At 38.7% G+C, this 21846-nt stretch overlaps 1 protein-coding gene and 1 pseudogene across 2 annotated transcripts in view; one reads left to right on the top strand and one right to left on the bottom strand.

Moving 5' to 3' along the window:
- The window catches only part of PLS3 (plastin 3), a 90144-nt gene that overhangs the window by 51928 nt on the left and 16370 nt on the right, over positions 1–21846 (bottom strand). Inside the window, exon 1 of one of the 2 annotated variants that reach the window (XM_029240940.1) lies at positions 6563–6639. The exons of the other annotated variant lie outside the window; for it this stretch is intronic. The gene's annotated coding sequence lies outside the window, so the exon portion shown is untranslated. Of the gene's footprint in view, positions 1–6562; positions 6640–21846 lie in introns of those variants that run through there. 2 annotated transcript variants of the gene reach the window in all.
- Positions 11302–11770, top strand: LOC114905867 (annotated as a pseudogene).

Below are 21846 nucleotides of genomic sequence, written 5' to 3'. Positions count from 1 at the left end.
ATCTTTCCAATGTTTCTTCCGATTACACACACTGCACACCCTGGAATCACACTCTCTTCACACCCTATTCCCCAAACAGGCCATGTATTTTCCCACCTCTGTTCCTTCTCCTCTGTGCTTCTCTCTAGTGGTATGCTGTTCACCTGTCTCCTATGTACTTTTCAAAAGCATCTTTGAGAAAGACTCTTTGGAGTGTCCCCACCTGAGAGAAAAATTCTCTGTTCCCAGGACTCTCACAGAACTGCATGCTTTCTTCTGTTACAGCCAGTGCTGGATCCTTTCAGACAGCTCCAATTTTAAATATCTTACTGTCAGACCATATGTACTAATTTTTGAATGGGAAAATATAGTCACCACAAGGATAGCATTTAATACTACTATACATAAGCTCTTTGATGGGATGGAAGGGACTGTTTCCCATTCATCTTCATATTCCCAGCCCCTCTCACTGTGCCTACAGAGTAGGTAATATAAATAATTAATATAATAACATATCATTGTAAGTTTATACTATAGCAGCTAACATTCTTGGAGGACTAATTGTTTATATGGACTGTGTTAAATGCTTTATATACATTATGTAAGTTATTTCTCAGCAAAACTCTATGAACCACGTAATATTGTTATTTCCATTTTACAGAAAAGCAAACAGGATTAGAGAAGTTGAGTAACTTGCCCAAAGTCACATGGCTAGAGAGAGGTAGAGCCAGGTCTCAAACCCAACTCCACCCGACACCAAAGTCAGCATTCTCAATCGTTATGCTGTACTGCATAGCTTCCTCAACCACGGCTTAGTGAATGAATTTATCTCCCCACAGACTATAAACTTATTAAAGTAGAAACACAGCTTACTCATCTCTGTATTCACCACAGCACTCTACGCAGAGACACAATGCATTATTAGTAAATATCTTGAATCAAAAAAGGTCCACATCTAGTACCCACAACCATTTTGATCATGTCAGTCCCATTTCAGGAAGCTATAATTTCTTATGCCTAAACAGCTGGTCTAAACTTTGCCTGGTATTCCTGGTCCTCTAGTGTTCCTACGAGTCACATCTAACCAGTTTAACCTTTCAACAACACTCAAAATTAGCTTTTTGATCACAACCATCCTCCTGAACGATACCCGTCCTATTAACTCCTACATCAGCACCTTTTATCCTGCCGCCACTACCTCCTGCCCTCCCTGCTAGTAAGAACTCCCTCTCTCTGTATCTACCTTTCACACTTATAATGCCCTCCTCTTTATTCCTCTTATCTTCTTATCCAAATCCTACTCATCCTTCAAGTCTCAGCAGAAGCCTCATCGCCTCCCAAACCACATCTCCCAGTGACTCCACACCCCTGCTGACCTTTCTCTTCAACTCCCACAGGATCTAGAATCTTGCCACAAAATTTAGCAGTTTAATTATAGACTTCCTCCTATAGTTATATAAGTGGATGTGAGTACAGTCTGGCTGGGACATCCATCATCCTACTAGATTCAGTTCATCTGCCTCCTCCACACTGATCCTCAAACTTGGTCCAAGAGAATAATCTTCCCCAATCAAAGACAACCATTCTTTCACCAAGAGCACGCAAATACTTGTCTAATTACTTGCTCTGCAAGTCTTATTTCAAGATTGTTTCTCAAGAACAGAGTCTAAACTTCATCTTCCTCCCGGATACTCCCACAATGATAATCCATTGCTGGATGCTGGGTACAGAGGTATGGCTCAAAAAATATTCCAGTTGACTGCAATGTTTTGAGGGTGGTGATAATCTGCAACATGCCCAATATTCAATGATTACTGAAATTATATTAGGGAAGAAACAAGAGCCTAGGGTAGTTGAGTGACTTTGCCCAAGACACAGAGCTGTGCAGCAAATGTAAAATTAAAAAAAAAAAAAAGAGTATGTGAGAGAGAAGGTAATTAACTACTCGTACCATAAAAATAAAAACAAAGAGGCTACACACTGCTTTGTGGAAAGAAGGCTCATGCCTATTATACCCTATGGAAGATAATTTAAAAACTCCTAACCAGGAATTCCCTGGCAGTCCAGTGGTTAGGACTCTGTGCTTCCACTGCAGGGTGCACCGGTTCGATCCCTAATCAGGGAACTAAGATCCCGCATGCTGCATGGCACAGCCAAAAAACAAAACAAAAACAAAAAAAACCTCCTAACAAATGTGACCATCATATTGAGAAATATGAACGGTTGCCAGAAAATGCAGTTCCTTTCAGCTAATTCGTTTTTATTACTTAAAGGAGGGATTCACTTAATCCTTGAACTGAAATCACCAAAACTGTAACTGTGTAAAATATATAGAATATTGGCAACGGGTTCAGTAGATACTATATATTATAGAGTTCTAAAATTTCTTTCTTCAAAATACTGGTGTTAAGTGAGTACTGACAATAAAACAGGCCATACTTTTTCAAAAGAAGGACATGAATGCTGACCTTCTCTTGTGGCACATTCATTCCTATATATGACATGTTTCTGCTTCCCTGTATTTAATATCCCTTAATTTCAGCCACTTACATGCTAACTACTGTAAACAACCATTCCCATTGTATCAGTGCTAATAACTTAGTACAAATGTAAGCAAACACTCAAGTATCAATGTGACGATTTGATTTTGAGTTTAGGATTTCTTTTTTCATACATAAGCCATCACTGTGGTACTCCTAGTTTTTTTAGTGATTAGTTTTTTACCTTACAGCTGATTTTTCTCCAGGGGCAAGCGGCTTGGAGTTTTGTTTGCTTACTTTTAGAAAACTTTAATGGAATCTTGGTAAAGGAGCAACTGTAATAATTTAAGAGGTTATATGCCTCTTTCTCAATTTAATGATCTGTTGCTCTGAAAGTCACAAGTGAGTCAAACTCTAACTGGTCTCACCTGTGTCACAGGTTTCTAGTCCTGAAACTTTAGGAAAGGTAAAAGCAGACAGAAGAAGTGGTGAAGGATTTTACTGTTTATTATTCCAGCACCTCAGCATTATTAAAAATTGTTCGTTATAGTCAACGTGGAGAGCAGACTTCTGTGATGAAAGCAACATTCAACATGTAGAACATACTTTACTTAACGAGGTTGTTTTTCAGGCCTAGACCCTCTGGTAATTCTACTTGACATTTCAGCCGCAAATTGGTAAAACTACACAGAGGACATTGATAGATAACCCCCAATAGAACAGACAGTATTTTCCCATGAGGCACTGTTATATATGCTGTTAGGCTGTACAGGATTCGGGACTAGAGAATAAAGCAGCTGGCTGATGGAACACACATCTGGATACATTTAGCAACTATGCTTCTACAATTCATTTAGATTAAAATAATAGGAACACAAAAACATATCATTTTGGTAACATAGCACAGCATTTCAGGGACATTTGTGAAATGACCTAAAAAACTAACTTACTATTTACATGACAAAATACGTTTCAAATTCCAAATCAATTGAGCAGTGAACTCTGGAAGGTTCTATCAGTGACTGAAGGCTAACTCCCCCTTTTATCCAACCTCAAGTAGCTGCCTGCCTATAAGTGCAATTTTGCTTTGGATGTACCCAAAAACATTAAGGAGACTGAAACATTAGCTCACTATATTTAATGTGAAGAAGGGATTGCTATCTCCTGCGTGTATGCTGCTCCAACAATGCCCATGGATGCATGAGAGAGGGTGAAGGTTTATTAAGGAGGGCGAGGGAGCAGAGGCGGCTGTTATTTGCCAAGTAATGCACACAGAGTTAAACTAGCCCTCTTCCTACTTCCCTAATACCTACACCCAATTAAGCCACCTCAAATGTTCTGTCTGTGTTGTTTTAAAGGAGATGCAGCGTAGGGTTCTGGTTGCTAACCAGTGACGCCCCTTCCCCAATTCCGGGAGCTCCCCACCCCCCAGCGTGTCCCACCATCTACTTCTCTATCTCCTCCGCTAGGCTGTGAGCTCCCTGAAAGCAGGGCTGGTACCTCGTTTGACTTTGTATCTTGGCTCACAATAAGCCCCTACTAAATGTTTGTTGAATGAACTGATGTTCGAAAGTAGGGAAAGTGAACAGACTTAAACATACTGCAGGCTAAGTAGTTGTCACGCGTGGTTTTCAACATGCATACTCTATAGAGAAAGCTGGGAACAAAATAGTCAAGACATAATAATGTTCCCACATTCTTCACAGGCACTTGGCCTGTTAGCATGCTTTAACTATCTACTGGTCTTTAATACTTCAAGATACTACAAAACTCTTCAAGATGTTTGCAACCTGTTCTTTGAATTTAGCTGAAAGTCAAACAAAGGTTTTTTTTTGCTTTCAGAAACAGCTTTTACTTGGCAACAATTTTGGCAATCAAGCAGCACATTTCACCTTTACAATAATATACATCACGCACACATCATGTTTTGACAAACCTGCAATTTATAGATAAATGTATCATTTAGAAATAATGTAAATTGCTGCAAACTAAAGCTGTACTTAAAAATTTTATTATGAAAATTTTCAATGTATACAAAAGAGAAAATGTACAGCAAACACCCATAATCCCATCATCCAGATTCTACATTTATCAGATTTATCAGGATTTCCACACTGATTCTCTCTTCCTGTCCTCTTCTTTTCCCCTGCTTCCTCCCTCCCTCCCTTCTTGACCCCCCCTTCCCTATCTCCCCCTCCCCCACCCCTCTCTCTCCCCCCCACCTCCTGAATTACTGTAAAGCAAACCCCAGACATCCCATGAGTGATTTCACCCTACTTAGCTATTAAATGAGTTCATTTCCTGGAAACACCTCTATTCTGTTCTAGGATCTAGCATAAGCTAGATTCTAATTGATCTTTTTTTCAAGTACCAATATCTGTGAGTCACTTAAACCCCAAAGGGTGCCCAATCCTGTGTCATTTCCTGGAGGAATATCAAATACTTCCATTTTAAGTAAAAGTTTACTTTCCTCTTTTTGTCTTAATAAAGATAAGATCTTTAAGCAATGGCTATTTTAAAATAAGTTAATAATTTTTCCCATAGAAACATTCACATCAATTAAGTCAGATTGAAGACATTCTTTAAATTCTTGCTAGACAAGAGTTTTGTAGATATTTAATATACATCTTAACCGTATTCTAAAAGCCCCCTTTCCTATTATGAAGAATACTATATGAAACCCAAAGACACAACAAAGTTATACCTCTACTTTCCCATCTTTACAAAGCTAAGAAGTATTAACTCCTTGGATTGAAATAGCACATTCTTCTTTTAAAAGGTCCAATCCCTTTATTTCCTAAGTAAACTCTGACATTTTCCAAAAATATCTGAATAATTTATGAAAAAAACATATCTGCTGCTAATGAAATTAATTAACCTTCACACTTGAGGAGTATTTCCATTCTCCTTTCCTGTGAAAAATAACACGGAAGCCAAGGGCAACCTTCAGGTATATATCTCTCACAAGGCAAGATCAGACCAGTTAACTCAAGACAAAATATTATGATGTACAACTCAGAAATCACTAGAGATAAAATTTCAGCTTAGACTTTGAGCTAAGCTGGAAGATTATCTATTAGTCACTAAAATGGCCTCCTGCAGTATAACATACCCTGCTTATATGTTCTCAAATATGGTACTTGTTAATTGAGAAAACTAGACTCTTTTGTTTCATACTTCACTTTTTACCTCATAGGGGTGTAGTTAAGTACAACTAATTTGAGAGGTTACCCTTGATTCGGAGTCGAGATTTATACAACCAGCTATATTGAAATAGGAGAAATAAAACATATGATCACCATGTGATAGAAAACTCTGGTGAGTTTGTAAGCATCAGAAATCACTATCACTACCATACTATAGTAACACCACCAAAATCTCATCACCAATGATTTTCATGTATTTTGGAAAGTATGAATAAACACCAGTACAACTGTTTGTCATAAGTTATTTTGTAAGAGTAGAATATCAATCTGTTTGCCATATTCTGTCATGACAGCTACCCTCAACTTCTATTTCACAGAATTTTGAAAAACCATTCAACAGGGATCAAAAGTATTTGAAATTCCATTCCCCTTCGCCCCACCCCCCAGATATAAAGTAAGAGTTTCTGTCATTTAAACCTTTGGCATCTGACTTGATAGATACAGCTATGTAATTAGGATTAAGTCCCTAAAATATTCCCCAAATAAAGAAAAGACAATATATAGAGAGAGAACAAGTCAGATTCTAAACTTCAAATTTTTCTCTTAAAACAAATTTGCTTCTACTTGAACACATAAGATTTAGAAAGCGTCTCCAAATGTGTAACTACCCAAACACATAATAAGAATTTCGAGATGTTTAAAGTAAATTTCTGCTTAAATATTCCATAATATAAAAGTTAGAGCCTAACGAAATAATATTAAAATTGTTACCCTTCCGGGATGAGAGCAAACCTGTTGTTTCTTTCTCGCAGCACTAAACAGAAGGAACCTCCCACGCCCAGAACGCCAATCTGGAAACCCAACATTCTTCTCACAATTGCAACTTTAGAGAGCAAGTCATAACACTTCCTGCTAGAGAGAGAGAGCACCCTGACAAAGCAATGATACAATACTTACGAATCCCCTTCCTGTCAGCCTCACAGTATTTTGCCAAGTATTAACAAATTCGAACTTCACAACATTTAGAGAAAAGTGAATTTTTTCATTCCAGCTCCACTGAAATCATGCAAGAACACAAGGGAATTTAAAGTTGGTTCAGGTCGAATAGCTACAACCCACATACCTATTTAAAGTCTGAACATTAGCCAAGTAACCTGCTTATTTTAGAACACATGGAACCAGCTTCTCCCCAGAGGCCAAGTCACTCGTCCATAGGAAAGTGCATTACTTAGAAAGGCAAATGAACTGTCCCAGACCACTTACGTTCTATTATTCATCTCGATCCATACTTACGTCTTTATACAACACTTACACTCCATATGCTAGGTGTCAGAGCATTAACTGCGAGTATCTATATCTTGTTTTCTGTTGAATACATAAGCTGTTAAGTGTAGGAACTATATTTTCTACCAGCCTAGCATACAGGAACGAAACCAATACTTGATGAACTGAATTTTCTATTGAGAGGCAGTACTGCTGAGTAGTTTAGAGTTCTGGAGCCAGACTGGGTTCAGATCCTGTCTCCACAATTTTCTAGGTTGTCTTTGGACAAACTGCTTAAGCTCTTGTGCCTGTTTTCTCATCCAGGGATGATAATAGTAACTACATCACATAACGATAACTATTTTGTACATTGTTGTGATGCTTAAATGATTTAATGTGCGTTCAAATTTTAGATCATAGCCTGGTAAATTGTAAGCACTAGGTATGTGATAACTGCTATATTCTTATTATTGAAATTTGTTTTTTTTAACTGGTCTAGCAATTCTAATCAGTTAATTGTTAAATGAAGCAACTGGTTAGCTATGAGTTCTCACCCTTTATGGGAGAGAACAATAAATCAATAGGAGTACTGTGCTAGGTTCAGGAGACCATTTCTAATACTGACATAGGGCAAGTCAATCATTTGAAAGGAAATGGAATGCAATGGGAGCACCAGGGTCTTAGGAATCAGACTGACTTCAACTCTGTGTGACCATGAACACATCACTTAGCTTCTCTGAGCCCCAGGTTCCTATCTATAAAAGTGGAACTAATTCCACGAACTTCAGAGGGTTGCGATGATGATTAAGTGAGATAAATGCATAAGGGGCTCTGGCTCCAGCAAGGTGCTCAGTAAGTGGCGGCCATCGTTATAATCTGTCTGGGATATAATATGCATGATACCATCTGCTCTACCTACCTAATCTGCTCTACCTACCTAATAAGTATGAAAGTGAGATAATAGATCCTTCAGTCCTTTATAAATAATATAAAACAAAGTGAAGCGTTTTATGCTAACATTGAAATCTCAGAATAAGGAGGCGACTCACATTGCAGTCACTTGTAAAAAGCATCAGGACAGCCCACATCAGGAGGCAGAGTGTTCTCCTGTCCTCATCACTAACCACCATTAGCAGACACTGGATTACATTTTGTCTCCTTAATGGAAGCACTTTATTTCATCAACCACAAAAGCTGCATGAACTATCAAAAGGCAACGCAATCCCGAACAGAAGGAATAGAGAGTCAGGAGTCAGAGGACGTGTTTTTCCACCTGTTTTCATTGCTGACTCACCATATGAAGTCTCTTCAACTTTCCTGAGTCTCAGTTTCACCATCTTTGAAACAAGCATAGCACTAGCTGCCTGTAGCCAGTCAGGGAATATGTGGGGTAGTAAGGAATGCTCAAGCACCTTGGGCTAACTGGAAGAAAGGGTATACGTGTACGTATTATCATGCATTTCCAGGGAAAACTGGGGCACAGGCAATTGCCTCCGGTAAAAGGACGGTATCAGTGACAGGCCAGCAATGTTGGGTTTCCCCAGCCTTACTTTTCTTTAGCCACACTTGTCACTTCACAACACTTATATGGGTCTGTCCCAAGTGCTATTAAATTAACTTCCTCGGGCTTCCCTGGTGGTGCAGTGGTTAAGAATCCGCCTGCCAATGCAGGGGACATGGGTTTGAGCCCTGCTCCGGGAAGATCTCACATGCCATGGAGCAACTAAGCCCGTGTGCCACAACTACGGATCCTGCACTCTAGAGCCCGCGAGCCACAACTACTGAGCCTGCGAGCCACAACTACTGAGCCCGCGTGCCACAACTACTGAAGCCTGCGTGCCTAAAGCCTGTGCTCCGCAACAAGAGAAGCCACGGCAATGAGAAGCCCATACACGGCAACAAAGGGTAGCCCCCGCTCGCCGCAATGAAGACCCAATGCAGCCAAAAATTAAAAAAAAATAACTTCCTCAATGATCACGCTACCCAGAAACAGCTTCCTTGTCTTTCCCTTTCTTGGTCATCTGGAATGTATATGCTTTCTAGCTTTCTGAACTCTAAGGCTAATCTTTGATCACAGTGAAATCTGTCAACACCCAGTTGTTGATTTTAAAGTCTATTCACCATAACATGATAGAATTCACTTCAACTGCAAAATATTGTGGTGAAAGTTCTAGGAATGGATACTCCCTTTAAAAATGGACATCTTCTACTTAGTAAATACCAGGACATTTCCTGAAAGACTGTTGTATCACATCAGTAGTTCAGCCAGTTTTGGCCTGCAGCCCATGCTGTAACCTTCTAAATGTCTCATCATATGACGTATGTGCAGGTGTGCGGGGCCAAGGGGGGGGTATTGGCGTTTGTGTATGTGCATGTGTGTGAGTATGTGTGTGAACAGCATCTCTGTTTTTACTATGGGTAATGAAAATTGCTTTGGGAACAGAAGATGGTGGCAAGGGTTATGTAATCCATTGCACATTTTTATAAGCAGGCCACAGAATGAAAACAACTTTTACATTTCCAAATTCATCATGATGAATGCTGGGGAAAGTCAACAGAAACCAACCTATGTTTTATCTGTACATGTAAAGTGCACAAGCTCTCACTCTCTCTCAAATGTTACAAACAAATCAATAAAGTTAAAAGTTCACACACGCACCTGTGGACACATACACCCTTCAGGGTGGAAAGGAAGGAAAGAGGCACACCCAAAGCTGCATGAGCAGTTCATAGACGTATCGGTGTAATCTGCAGCTAGGACACAAGACCTAGACACAGTATTTTCAAAGTCTCTTCCAACTTTCATTCAAACATCATCCTCTCCCCACCACACCCAGTACGGGTTATATTCTTTCCATGTGTGACACGTACAATGGAGGCCTCTCCCACTGGGCTTAATGCCACACCTCAGTAACAGTGATCTATCGTCCTTTAATGGAACAGGATTTTACCCATCTTCATGACTTATAAAGTAAACAAACAAATAACACTCACAGTGAGTGAAACATCAAAGCAAAGGGATCTAACATAAAACAGGTACCAAATAAACACGGAGTAATTTTGGGCTATATTGGAAAGTTTAGGAAATTTATGCCAGGAACAGTATTAGGTACACAAACTTCCTGTTGCGTGGCTGTGTCAGTTTTAACAATCAAGTAGATCTGGTTTACGTGATGATTGGGCGGGGGGTAAATAAGCCACAAGAACATCTTAATTTCAATATTCCAAGGGCTGTCTCCCCAACAGTAAATATTTGTGAGCTCTGATTTTGCATAACAAAGTAATCAACCTTTTAAAACAGGACTTATTATATATTAAATTATATACCTTGTCCTAATGCCCTAAAACAAAAGGCTGAAATAGGGCTTCCCTGGTGGCGCAGTGGTTGAGAGTCCACCTGCCGATGCAGGGGACGCAGGTTCGTGCCCCGGTCCGGGAAGATCCCACATGCCGCGGAGCAGCTGGGCCCATGAGCCATGGTCTGTTGAGCCTGTGCGTCCGGAGCCTGTGCTCCGCAACGGGAGAGGCCACAACAGTGAGAGGCCCGCATACCGCAAAAAAAAAGGCTGAAATAAACAGAAGGATTTAAAGCATGGGTCCTCCAAAAATTATCAGTTGAATTATACATGGGATAAGGAAGTGATTTGGAAGACATCTGTGGTGACTATATACAGTTAACAACACTGAACTGCATATTTCAAAGTTGCTAAGAGAGTAAATCTTAAAAGTTCTCATCACAAGAATAAAAAAGTAACTGTGGGGTGGTCGATGTTAACTAGACTTATTGTAGTAATCATTTCACAATATATACATATATTAAATCATCTCATTGTACACCTTAAACTAATACAATGTTATATGTCAATTATATTTCAATGAAACTGGGGGGGACATTGTGTTCTGTTCATAGCTAATAAAATCATACAAAGAAATAACTCATATGCTCTACACCTTCCTATCCTGAGAGTCTCTCATTCAAAAAAAGGATAGGGAAGGAAAAGAAACAAAAAACCCAACTAACCGAGCAGCTCCTAAACTTTTTGGCCTCAGGACCTGAGGACCCCAAAGAGCTTTTTGATATGTGGGTTAGATCAGTGTCTTTATCATATTAGAAGTTACAACTAAGAAATTTTAAAGATATTTATTTAAAAAAAATTAAACCCACCGCATGCTAATATAAATAACGTTTTAAAATGAAAACTATATTTTAAAAAAATGTAGTGGGAAGAGGCAGGGCATGCCTCGCTCCTGAGGACGTCTCTTGCTTCAACACTGTTTGAATGGAACAGACCCAGGGACGCCCCCTTTTCCAGCCTCCAATCACCCTGGAACCTCTTTTCCAGTCACATCCTTAGGAACCAACCACTATGCCGTCCTCGGCCTCCGGAACCAGCCAACACCGTTTTTTTTGGAGCTTAGCTCCTTACTGCTGATCAACCACGAGCTCCCAGATTTGCCAGAGTTATTCCACCCAGGTGGAGGCAGCCGTCAACCACAGGGGTCAACCTGCATCTGGGTCCTCCTACACCTACCTCTCTCTGGGCTTCTATTTCTACCGCGATGATGTGGCTCTGGAGGACGTGGGCCAGTTCTTTGCTGAGTCCACCATTGAGAAGGGCAAGGGCGCCCAGCATCTCTTGAAGATGCAAAACCAGCACAGTGGCTGTGCCCTCTTCCAGGAGCGCAGAAGCCGTCCCAAGATGAATGGGGTAAAACTCTGGACAATAAGGAAGCTGCCACGGCCCTGGAGAAGAACCTGAGCCAGGCCCTTGTGGACCTGCACCCCTGGGCTCTGGCCGCGCAGACACCCACCCGTGACTTCCTGGAGAGCCGCTTCCTGGAGGAGCAGCTGAAACTCATCAAGCAGATGGCGACCACCTGACTAACCCCACCTCCCACTAGCGCAGGCTGCCGCCGGGGTTGGAGTGGCGGGGAGGGGGGCTGAGCCAGTAGCCCTTCCAAAGGCTCACCCTCAAGTACGACAAGGGCCTCTGCAGCCCAACGGTCTTTGAGGGGCCCCTCTGCATCCCTCTGGTGTCAGGGGTTCTGCCTGAGCCCCTCTCTGCAGCCACTAGGCAGCTTTTTGACCACCCTGGAGCCCTCACCTAAGCCGTGGGCCAAATGGAAACAAAGGTTTTTGCAGAAAAAAAAATAGAAGAGTATATTGTTTACATCTTTGTTTAACTAAATACAGTGACAGCTGGATTTTCATATCTGCTTCTGCATTGTCTGTTGCAATATGTTGTTTTGATTCAAGTATATGAAGAAAACAGGGCCTCCCACAGATACGTTGTTTGGAAAAAGGAAGTATTTTAGGAGCCTTTTCGGATAATTATGGATATTCTTCTTTATAATACCACACCAAAACTGGGTAAGTGCTAGTTTCTTAAATAGTTGTTGCAGTGTGGAATCTGATATCAGATCAATGACGTTTTCATACTCTGTTAACGTTAAAATCCATTGGTCTATCTTGCACTTTATTTTTTTGTACTTTTTTTTTTTTTTTTTTTGCGGTACGCGGGCCTCTCACTGTTGTGGCTTCTCCCGTTGCGGAGCACAGGCTCCGGAGGCGCAGGCTCAGCGGCCATGGCTCACGGGCCTAGCCGCTCCGCGGCATGTGGGATCTTCCTGGAACGGGGCACGAACCCGTGTCCCCTGCATCGGCAGGCGGACTCTCCACCACTGCGCCACCAGGGAAGCCCCTATCTTGCACTTTAAATGGACCTTTTACCCATTCTTGATTTCAGAACATCATGCACTGATCATATGGAACAATATTGTTTGACTAGTACAGATCTGTTGTCACACTTCACTTTACAATATCTAACAAATCACTTCCATTAAAAACACCACCAACCTCATTAGAAAAGTCTAAGTATTGATGTATGGTAGCTGACGCCAAGTTTTCAAGAATTTGAATTTTTGCTTGAAATCTCTAACTTTATCATTGGCAACAAATACTCTCAGCCGTTTTCCTTGCAGTGACTAGCACACTTGATTCACTTTTGATAACATATCTGCCAAATATTCAGGTCTGAATTATCAGTTAATGCGTCATTCGCTCTTTTGAGTAAAAATGGTTTTCTATTTTCTAAAAGTGCAGCTAGTTTAGCTTGCAAATCAAAAAACTGCACAAGTGCTTTTCCTCAAGACAATCACTGTAAATCCATATGCAGCAGAAATGTTTTTTATGTACTTCCCATTTCATCACACAGAATATTGAAAAGATGTATACCCAAGAGTTGAGATTTAATAAAATTAATTTTTCCTGCTTAATCAAGGACATTCATTAATGAACTGCATGTTACAGGTATTTTTCTAACAGGAAGGCTATGGTGTTGAATACAAAGACTACTAATACAGTGTGGGGCTAAGGCACTAGCAGTTTTACCCACCATTGCTTCTGTCAGTATAGTGAAAAAGCAAAGAACATCTTAGTGTTATTATACAAGTAATTTTGATCTCCAAGGGACTATGTGGCATACTTTTCTATTGAGAACTGGTGCTTTATATGGTAATATTTATGATGGAGTCATCTAATTTTAGAGAGACAAAAAACATAAGGTCCATAGGTTTTTAACAAGAAATTTCAAAACTGAGAATGCAATTACCAGAATAGGTTTTAACGTGAGTTCTGTTCTGTTGAACTGTGAAAAGAAAAATTCGTTGATTAATATCAATTCTGAGGGGACCAATCTATAGCTTATTTACTCCAAAGAATATTTTGCAGAATCAGGTTCATGTCCATGAGATGGGAATTTATCACGATAGTGTAGTTTTTAGAAACTTTTAATACATTTTTAAAAGATTAAGAAAGACAATATGTTATAAAACTACTTAAAAATATCCAGTTCATATGTAGCAAATCAGATTTTTCTTCTGATAATCAGTAAGAGTTTCCTTCTCTGATACTAGAAAAGAAAGGCTTTGAAAGTTAGACTCTATGAAATGCAGAATTATTACTATTTTTAAATATTAAAAATGAAGTGAACTATAGTATTTATGTGTAAAATAATATGCAGGTTATGTGAAAGCAAATCCCAAACAACAAAAAAGGGGAGAGAAAAGATGAAATATAAGAACATCAAATATTGATAAACTGTTGAAACTGTGGGGGGGTTCCTTATGCTATTTTACTTTGTATGTTTGAAATTTTCCATAAAAGTAAGCTTTTAAAAATTCCATGAGCTTATAAAAAAGTATTTTGTATTTTGGAAAGCAAAAATAAAATTCCTGACTCATATTCATTCATTACCACGAACACTGAATGAACATCCACTCTGTAAAAGGCACTGTACTTAGATGGCATAAGGAAATAGAAAGATTTATGAAATATGCCTTTTACATTCAAGGAGCTCAGAGTGTCTGTGTCCATATATGTAATTGATTCCCTAAAATGGGTATAATGCCTCCACTATGACCATTCTAAGGGGTACTTATACTATTACAAAGCACAGCTTGAGCCAACTGAACTGCAAATCAGGATAATGCAATTTTAAGGGGAAAAAAAAGGAAACTGGCATGAAAAGAAAATACAAAAAGGAAACTTAAAAAATAAGAAATGAGACTCTCTTTGGTTTTCCTCTATAAAAGGAAACCAACAAGAGATGTGAGCAAATATGGGCATGACCACATCATTTTTCCACCACAACCCCATCATCTTATTTTACTTCAGGACAGGAACCATCATGTCATCTCCTTTGAGTCAGCTCTTGTACTACTCACATAGGCAAAAATAACTGAGCAATACATTCACTTCCCATGGTGAACATTAAATACATTAAGTATTCTATAATTCTTCCAATGAAAGAAGACAGCAGTTACAGATTCCATATTTTAATTTTCAGGGCTACTATGTCCATTCACACCGCCCGCCCCCCCCATATAAATTAAGACCATCCTAAAGAATAAATCCACAAGTTAAATCAATAACATTCCTTAGTTACTCAAGGGGTCTAATTATAACACTGATAAATGAAAAATAAAAGTGAGAATCAAAAAAATCAAACATTTACTTTAACTATCACCTTCCAGCTTATTGCCATGTATTCCAAACAAATTATCAATTTTTCCCTATTCAAACTTCAGGTAAAATGTGCAAGAGTTCTCAAAACTCATTCAATGTAGGTCTTTAAAAGCTGAGTGATAGATTAAAGGATTTAAAATTGCTCCATTGTTTTCATCTTTAATATTTATTAAGCTCTATGAGGGCAGTGATTTGTCTTTTCACCAATCTATCTCAAGCATCTAGAACAGTGCCTGGCACACAGTAGGCATGCAATAAGTATCTGTTAAGGAGGGTGGGGGCGGGGGGATTGGGTGAAAGCAATCAAAAGGTACAAACTTCCAGCTGTAAGATAAATAAGTACTAGGGATGTAATGTACAATATGAGAAATTAACACTGCTGTATGTTATATATGAAAGTTAAGAGAGCAAATCCTAAGAGTCCTCATCACAAGGAAGAAAAATTTTTTCTTTCTCTTTTATTTTGTATCTATATGAGATGATGGATATTCACTAAACTTACTGTGATAATCATTTCATGATGTATGTAAGTCAAATCATTATACTGTACACCTTAATGCTGTACGTCAATTATGTCTCAACAAAATGGAAGAAAAAAATTCAGGAACAAATATTTACTTTCAAATGAAAAAAAGTATCTGTTAAATAAATTTGTGATAATAACATTGCATGCTAAAGGAATTAAACTCACTGTCATGTGCTATAGTGGTGTATTACATAATAAAGAATAAACTTTTAGCACTTTCAATGCAAATCACATAAATAAACATAAAAGACATCTACTCTTGTCCCATTGGGTAACCCTACAAAATAGGGTGATTCCTAAGAAGTAATCCAGCCAAAGAAACGGTAGGTTACATCTTTCTGGTGGCACCGAATCCATGATCATATTTGGCAGCTGAATGATTTTCTAATTCTCCACTTTTCGAAAATAAAGGCATTTCAGAGAAAAGTGGAATGGAAGGTATAAAGAACTCTGAATTTTATCAAGTTTTCCTTCAAAATTGCCACACACACAAAAAAGAAAAATCGCACTTAAGCTGTCAAGATCTCAATGCTTTAGCTTTCTTAACTTTAAAACGACTACTTTTTGACCTCACAAGGAATCACAAAACCTTCAAAAGAAACAGCCGCTTCAGCATTTCCTGCCTGTCTGCCCTAGTCCAAGATTAACCTTGTCAGTTTTTAGGAAGACTTATAAAACTTCCTTAAATGACTAATTCAGATGAAGTGGTAACATGAAACCACAGTTTATAAGATGCTGGTTTCTACTTGTTACCAGATGTTGCCATCACTTCAAAGTGTTAAATGCATTCATGAAGAGGTTCAGATATATTTGCATGTGGAATGTTTTCTGACTTCTGCTATTATTGTGAAGACAGAGGAAAACTGTTGCCTTGTTGTCTAATAAAACATCTTTAAGGTTGCCAATATTCACATCAAGAATCACCAAGTACTCTGTCGGTCTCATTCCTCCGTGTAATTCTTGCAAGCACATATATATATAAACACTTTAAAAACACACCACAGGGACTTCCCTGGTGGCGCAGTGGTTAAGAATCTGCCTGCCAATGCAGGGGACACGGGTTCGAGCCCTGGTCCGGGAAGATCCCACCTACCACAGAGCAACTAAGCCCGTGTGCCACAACTACTGAGCCCTCGCTCTAGAGCCCGCGAGCCACAACTACTGAGCCCGCCAGCCACAACTACTGAAGCCCACGCGCCTAGAGCCCATGCTCCCCAACAAGAGAAGCCACCACAATGAGAAGCCCGTGCACCACGACAAAGAGTAGCCCCCGCTCGCCGCAACTAGAGAATGCCCACGTGCAGCAACGAAGACCCAACACGGCCAAAAATAAGTAAATAAATTAAAAAAAACAAAAACACACCACAAATTAATTCCATTTCTTTGGGAGCTTGTCATGAAACAGCCCGCTTAAAGATCTAGCTGAAAAATCCAAATGTGTGTGTGTTTGTGTGTATATGTATACTTTTGGAGTTGCTTTTTTAGACAAAACAGTAAACAGTCACTAGCTTCACACAGTTCAGGGTTCCTTTGCCAGGATAACTCAACAATTGCACTAGGTTTTCTGCTTCTACACATTCTTCTCTGGTTATGTTAATTTCTTTGGTTATGTTGCCATTGGGGTTTTATTAGGTTAATTAAAAATGTTTTTTAATCTCCAGAGAGAGTTTAAGGCAACAACAATGGTTGCTATTTTCTACACATAATGGTCATTGTTAAGTTTTGGCCCAACACAGCATCCTGAATACAATGTAGATTTATCCTTAAGATTGGCTGCAAAAATACTGTGGTCTCACACAGTGTTATGTGCCCTTTCTATTCAAATGTCTGGGAGATACCCCATAACTCTTATTTTATTTTTGCTGATACCCCAACTGCATTTCTTTGAGGATGGAGTTGAATCCATAAACATAACACTAATGCTGGCTCAGATTTCTAGACACTGAATTATAACTGACCAGTTTTGCTTGCTCAGTATTTTATTTGGCAATCTGTTAACCTGGTACAGCTAAAAAGTCTCATAATTAATTCTGCCACAAATCAAACAACTTTTGTGGCCTTTGCTTGCTAAAAATCATATTGTTAGCAAAAAGTCATCCATGCAAGAGCAACTTCTTCCTTCTCCCAGTTTATCCCTCTCCCTGGTACTCTTACCTCAGAAATTGACTAAGCCGTTAGCAGGGTTCTTTTGATGGGGTAGACTATGGTAGGCTCACTGGCTCTGAGAATTCACTGCTTTAGAGAATGAGCTTTTAAAGGTCTCTCATTAGACCAAATACAAAAATGCAGATAAGCGATATGTGAAGAAAGAAGTTGGAATATCTGTTTGATGAGTACCATTATACTGCATTCTTCCTTAAATTACACTTTTTTTCCATCGCAGGATAGGTTTTGCTGTAGCTGTGACTATTAACCTAAACAAAGTTAGGAGTAGATGGGGAAGAAACAAATCGCTGATATTAGTGGTAGTAAATTTTTTTTCAGTATTAATTCTGTATTTAAATGGATTCAATGATCATCATACATCCTTTTACCAAGACTCCTCTATTCTTAAAATCTTAATTTTGCCCTATTTTTTAATTGGCTGAATTTCACTTTCGAGTATTTCTCTTTTCTACGAGTTCTTTTATATTCATGGGAACTGCCCAGTACCTTTATTTTTGAATGACATCTTGGCTTACTATTCTTGGATCGCACTTTTGTCCTTTCAGAACTCTGTGCACAATGCTTAGTGGTAGTAAATTTCACTGTAATAATTATACTAAAACTATGAGCCACATGCTATAACTTAGGTAAGTTTTCCTTATTGAGAAGTAATTCTGTTAATTGTGTTTAAGGTAGTATATCTGGACTGTGATTTTCAAATTCCTGCTTTCTGAGTGTAACCACTTAATGCCATATTCATAATGTTATAGGCTGCCAGTGACATATTTATTAAAACAATAAAAGCCAATTTAAAACAGGATGGGAAAGAGAGCCAAGTTTTTTTGGTGCTTCCACCCTGAATCATGAAGCAGAAAGAAGGGTGGAAAAGCTTTATCTTGAGAAAGCAAGACAGAAATGAAAGCATGATCTCATTCACTTTTCCCGCACCCAAACAAGGTGACATTTTCTGTTCCTTTCTTCTTCAGCCCTAATCAGTTTAACAGTCCTCCTTTTTTAATCCCTAATAGTAGGTTTCCAAGTGCCCTTTTTTTATTTTATTTTTTTTTTTGCGGTACGCGGGCCTCTCACTGTTGTGGCCTCTCCCCTTGTGGAGCACAGGCTCCGGACGCGCAGGCTCAGTGACCATGGCTCACGGGCCCAGCCGCTCCGTGGCATGTGGGATCTTCCTGGACCGGGGCACGAACCCGTGTCCCCTGCATCTGCAGGCGGACTCTCAACCACTGCGCCACCAGGGAAGCCCTCTTTTTGTAATTTTTAAGATTTTATTTTTCAGAATCAAAGATCAAAGCATGAGAATGCACAAAAGTTTTCATTTAAAATGTTTTGATTTACTATTCATGACTAACAAACACATCCTAAACTCCAATACCCTAAATCCCAGTGATTTAGTGGCATATTCTGTTTTGCTATGTGGGTTAATGCATTTGTTTGAAACAAAAGAAGAGGTAAACCATACTTAAGGCAGTAGGTTTAGGAGTCTTGCAAAGAGAAATCTAAGGTGGGGGCGGGAGTCTTTAAAAATTCCGGAAAGAACTCTTCAAATAATTTTAAAATTCAAAAACATATCAGTGATTTAGAACTTGAAAGTTATATACCTAAATCAAGAATGTGTCATTCCTCTGAAAAAGTTTCAATATTGGCAATAAAAAAAAAGATATCCAAGTTATATCTGAAGAGAAATGACCAATTAAGATTTGTTCAGTGATTTAAAAATCATAAAAGTAGGCACCACTTTAGAAAATAAGACCTAGCATGAGACTATAGAAGAAATTAAATTGTCTTCCTTAATGGAATTACCATTTTTAACTTAATTAACATTACATATGCAATCTCAAAATTCTAATTTATTAATGTAACTCCTATTGACAGCACAGTTTTTTGTGGTCATAGACCAGCTTATTCTAAAAATTTATGTGGAAAGAAACAGGTCTTAGAACAGGTAAACTTTATTGAAAAATAGACTGGGTGGACTCACTCTGCCTGGTGTTAAGTCATTCCTTGTAGCTACAGCAATCAAGATAGTGTGGTTACAGAGCAACACATGCAGAACAATGGAACAGGCCAGAGAACTCAGAAATAGACCTACACAAATAAGCTCAACTGATTTTTGACAAGGGTGCAAAAGCTCATCAGTGGAGGAATGGTGCTACAGCAACTGGACAACCATAGGGGAAAAAAATAAGAACTCTGACCTAGACCTCATTTTGTGTAATTTTGTGTAAAGATTTACACCAAAATTAACTCAAAATGGGCCACAGACTTAAATGTGAAACATAACACCATAAAACTTTAGAAAAAATTTTTCGAAAAATTCATCAGGAACCATGTTTGGTGAAGGGGCCTTGGACATAACATCAAAAAGACAATCCATAAAAGGAAACATTGATCAACTTGGCCTTGTCAAAATAATACTTTTGTTCTGTGAAAGACCTTGCTTGGAGGATGGAAAGACAAGCTACAGACTAGGAGAAAATAGCTGTATACCACATATCTGACAAAGGATTGTTATCTAGAATATATAAAGACCTCTCAAAACTCAACATTAAAAAACAATCCAATTGGAAAATAGGCAAAAGACACGAACAGATGTTTCACCAAATAGGATATACAGATGGGAAACAAACACATAAAAAGATGCTCAGCATCATTAACCACTGGGAAATGCAAAATGAAACAAAAATGGGCTATCACTACACACCTATCAGAATAGCTAAAATAAAAATGTGACAATACTAAGTGCTAGCAAGGATGTAGAAAAACTGGGTCACTCATACATTGCTGGTAGGAGATTAAATGGTACAAGTCACTACAGAAAAACATTTTGATAGTTTCTTATAAAATTAAACATGCAGCTCTCATATGACCCAGAGATTGCATTCTTTGGGCATTAATCCCAGAGAAATGAAAATTTACAATCACAGAAAAACCTGGACACAAATATTTGTAGCAGCTTTATTTGTAGCAGCCAAAACTAGAAATGGCCCAGATGTCCTTCAATGTGTGAATGGTTAAAAACACTATGGTACATTTACACCATGGAATACTACTCAGCAATAAAAAGGAGGAAGGTATTGATATACACAACTTGGATGAATCTCTAGAGAATTATGCTGAATTAAAAAAGCCAAAATATTGCATACTCTGATTTCATTTACATAATATTTTTGAAATGACAAAATTATAGAAATGGAAACAGATTAGTGGTTTCCAGGGGTAGAGATGGGGCAGGTGCAGGGGAGGGTGGAAGGAAGTGTGTGCTGTTACAAAAGGGTAACAAAAGGGATTCTAGTGGTGATGGAACTGTTCAGCATCTTGACTGTATTAATGTCAACATCTTGGCTTGGGTATTATACTATGGTCTTGAAGAGGTTACTACTGGGGAAAACTGAGTAAAGGGCACACAGGATCTCTCTGTGTTATTTCTTACAAGTACATGTCTACAATTTCTGCAAAGTAAAAAGTTCAATTAAAAAATCCAACTCAGAATTAAACACAGAATATAGTATAATTAAGTGGATAGGAAAAGAGAAGAAAACTTATATGCAATAATTTCATATCCTATTTTAAACATTATTCCCACGAATTTTTCCAAAATACTATAGACATAACTACCGACACTATAGTCTTAGCATATATGGTCAATTCATGACTCCACTAGAGTATTTGATCTGGGTAAATGATATTTTTTCTGTTCAATACCAAAATAACAAGCTGATAAAAAGGAGAATTTCAGGGCAAGAACCCACCAATGCATGACAATTTTGGTATCTGTTATTAGAAACATTTACTTAAGTGACACTTGTCCCCAGATAGTCACTCCTTGATCTCCTTCATGTCTTGCATCAAATATCTTCCTTTCAGTGAGGCCTCCTGTGACCACATGATTTGAAATGGCAATGCCCTCTTCCCACTCCCTATACCCTCAACTTTAATTTTCTCCGTAATACATTACCATCGAATATACTATATCGTTGTTCATTTTGTATCTTCCCCTAGTAGGATGTAAGCTTCATAAAGATAGTAATTTTCATTTTTTTCAGTCACAGGTATAATCCCCAGTGCCTAGAAAATAACCTGACCTATAGAGGCACTCAGTAAATATCTGAATAAGTGAATGAATCAATGAATAAAATGGAATTTTTTTTCTTGGTGAGGAGTAGTACAAAGGGGGAAATGCTCTCTGAGAGAGAAAATCCAGTTCGGAAGAAACCAAGAGTGATAAATCCGGGAATTCCCTGGAGGTCCAGTGGTTAGGACTCT

This window comes from Monodon monoceros, unplaced genomic scaffold (genome assembly GCF_005190385.1).
Source record: "Monodon monoceros isolate NGI ecotype Baffin Bay Population unplaced genomic scaffold, NGI_Narwhal_1 Super_Scaffold_22, whole genome shotgun sequence".
In the NCBI taxonomy this organism is placed as follows: domain Eukaryota; kingdom Metazoa; phylum Chordata; class Mammalia; order Artiodactyla; family Monodontidae; genus Monodon; species Monodon monoceros.
This window is presented reverse-complemented; position numbering and strand designations above follow the sequence as displayed.